The following is a 3,472-nucleotide window of genomic DNA, read 5'->3' on the forward strand; positions in this document are numbered from 1 at the left end:
AATCAATGTGTGGGGGCAGCTCCCATAGTGGTTTTTGCAGGTGTGGAAATTAAGTGTGAGCATGCTTTTGATTTTGAGCATCAAGATGATTGCATGAATAGATTCTTTAAGAGAGTGTGACACATGAAGCTCGTGATTTTGGGATTTCGAAATGCCCATGTTCTCTTATGTTCAACTCCCAAGTATTTTTCTGCCAGCAACATATGTGGGTTATCTTTTCAAGTGAGGAAGCTTTGCATGTTTTTCTGTGTTATGAGATGACATTAGTATGCCCACCCTCTTTACTGTGCAGTGGTATTTGATCAAATAGCAAGCAATAAAATTCCCTTGTGTTATCTCAAAGAGCTTCATTGAACAATTATATTAATGTTCAAACGATTTAATATATGCAATTCTGCGACTTCAGATCATACCTAAAGCTAACTAGTGCATAAATATAATGAGAGATAAATTTAATAGTTTAACTTGTGCATGTGCTAGGCTTGCTTATTTAAGATGTAATCCTTTCCTAATTAGTAGCGTAGTCACATATGCTCCTTCCTTGTTATTTAAAGTCAAAGAAGTATAGGTATATTTTAAATAATTTTAGTGAGTTAAATAAATGTGTGTGTGTGTGTGTGTGTGTGTGTGTGTGTGTGTGTGTAGAGATATACATAGAGGTCAAGCCATACAATATATAGTATCTAAGCTATCTAGCCTTAGTCTCTTGACACAGTCTGTGATTCCCCTAGCAGAATGCACATGAAAATCAAGTCTTATAATGCATAGTCTCTAAGCAATCTAGTCTCTGGAGCACTCCGGTCTCTTTATATGATCGGCAATTCCCTTGGTAGAATGCTTATGAGAGTCAAGCCATACAATTTGTAGAATGATCATGAGAATCAAGTCATATAATGCATAATATCTAAGCAACCTAGTCTTAGGAGCATGTCGGCATCTTAGCATGGTCTGCAATTCCCCTAGCAGAATGTTTACGAGAGTTGGTCATACAATGTGTAATCTCTAGGATAGCTAGCCTCAGGAGTACTCCAGTCTTTTGACATGGTCCATGATTCCTATGGCAAAATGCTCATGAGAATGAAGTCATATAACACATAGTCTCTAAGCAATCTAAACTCAGGAGCACTCCGTTCTCTTGACACGGTCTGTGATTCCTTGGCAGAATGCTCATGATATTGAAGTTCTATAACGTAAAGTCTCTAAAGAATCTAGCCTCAGAAGCACTCCGGCCTCTTGGCATGGTCTGCAATTCCCCTGGCAGAATGCTCACAAGAATGGAGTTAGGTATTCCCATGATCTAAAATGCCTAATCTTATGGCATGCATACCATGATATTAATATGTTATTTGAGGTTGTTGGAAAAGTCCTTCATAAGACCCTTGATTAATAGAATATGCTATTGCCTCAAGCCTTAACATATGAAAAATAGCATCCTCTTCATCACCATCTTGAAATATGTTATAGAATAATGCTAAAAAGAAGCATTTGGTGATCCTTATAGTGAACTCTAAGCCTTGATTTCTCTCACTTATACTTACTCTCACCCTAGTCTCTTCTTATCTTACAACCAACCCTTGTGATGGTTCAACTAAAGATATGTTTTGAGGACTAGAACATTATGTCAAAATATGTTCTAATGCTCCACATTGGGAACACACTTTAGGAAATTTTGTGGTCCATTTTTTTCCATCATGATCTAACAATGGATACTTATGATACCCTTGTATACAATAGTATTTCCTAAGATTGAGGTATTATGAGTTATGTGGTACTAATTCTATCATGTTAAAATTCTTTCACATATAAATTGTTACTTAATTTTACATGGGTAGCTAGGTGAATCGTGTACATTTGATGTTTCATGTATGTGAACCATCCAAGTCTATTGACATGATTTTGGCTCTAGGCCCCTTGAGCATGTTTCTTGCAATCTTGGTATGAACATGCACAAAAGTAAACTTTTAGCAAGGTCTATCCTTTTGGGAGAGTCATTGTAAGAAAGTCTCAAAAAATTTGAGGCAATACAAGACACCTTCTATTAGGTAATAATATGGGTGTAAAGCATGCATCTCTCTGACATACAAATTATAGTGTTTCATTGAATTATACAACATAGCTTCTCATAAGTAGCGTCTATTTCAACTTACATTGAAATTTATAAGAGGAGGGAAAAAAATATAGGCTTTTCAAATTTCAAATTTATAGAAGGGATATAATTATTGATCCAAGCATTCATAGTAGGGGTATATAAAATAGGTAAAAAGTGCTTACAGAGGGGTTTTTTAAATACCTTTAGAGTGCACGTTGTATACATGGCTTACATAATGTGGACCCCCCGAGGGAGGAGGGAGGAGGAGGAGCAAGACGGAGGAGGGGAGAGGAGGAGGGAGGGGGAGGGAGGGAGAGGGAGGAGGAGGGAGGGAGGTCGAGGGAGAGAGGGAGGGAGGGAGGGAGGAGGGAGGGAGGTGGGGGAGGGAGAGGGAGAGGGAGGGAGAGGGAGGAGGAGGGAGGGAGGTCGAGGGAGAGAGGGAGGGAGGGAGGGAGGAGGGAGGGAGGAGGGGGAGGGAGAGGGAGAGGGAGGGAGGGAGGGAGAGAGAGAGGGAGGGAGGGAGATTTGAAATTTGAAATTCAAATTTCAAAAAGTGGCCCCCTCCCCTCATTGATGGGGGGAGAGGTGGGCTCAAATGTGGGCTTAACCCACCTGAGCTGGGCTAGTTAGGCCTCTTTGGGACCCTCCAAGCCCCTTGCATTAGCCTGCTAAGCATTCCCTAATCCATTCCTTATGAGGCCCTTTTGAGACCCCAATTCTCCCCTAATAGTGGTCGCTAAAGGTCAAAAAAGAGGAAGGTTATTTACTTTTGATGCTAAAAAACTTGTGTACAGCAAGGTATTCATGCAAAAATTAGCCCCAAACAAGAACAATAAGCTAAGTTATGGCATAAAAGAGTTGGTCGTATCAATTATAGAAGGTTAAAGGAGATGTAAACAAAAGAGCTTGTGAGAGGGTTGCCTACTTTTTGTCATTTAGATTTCAGCCATATGTGTCCAGCATGTCAATTTTCCAAGCAAACTCGTTTGCCATTTCCAAAGAGGAGGAAAGTGAGTAGATATCCTTTAGAAATAGTGCATTATGATATTTGGGGACCTACTGATAATCCCCATGAGGAGCAAGGTATTACACTACCTTCAGAGACAATTTCAGCCGCATGACATGGGTATAATTTTTTGAAGGTAAAGAGTGATGCTTTCAAAGTATTTTGGCTATACAAGAATGGTTGAGAGGATATTGGGTGTTATATAAAATGATTCCACATAGATAATGGTGGAGAGTACACGACTTATGAGTTTGATGAGTTTTTATATGGGCAAGGCATAAAGAGGTGGATTACATGCAACAACAAAATCCAATTGCAGAAAGGAAAAATAGAGTGATTGGGGATATGGCTAGAGCCATGGTGGATGAAGCCTTTGA

Source organism: Dipteris shenzhenensis, chromosome 12 (genome assembly GCF_047967505.1).
Source record: "Dipteris shenzhenensis isolate YYH24624 ecotype China chromosome 12, Dip_SZ_1.0, whole genome shotgun sequence".
In the NCBI taxonomy this organism is placed as follows: domain Eukaryota; kingdom Viridiplantae; phylum Streptophyta; class Polypodiopsida; order Gleicheniales; family Dipteridaceae; genus Dipteris; species Dipteris shenzhenensis.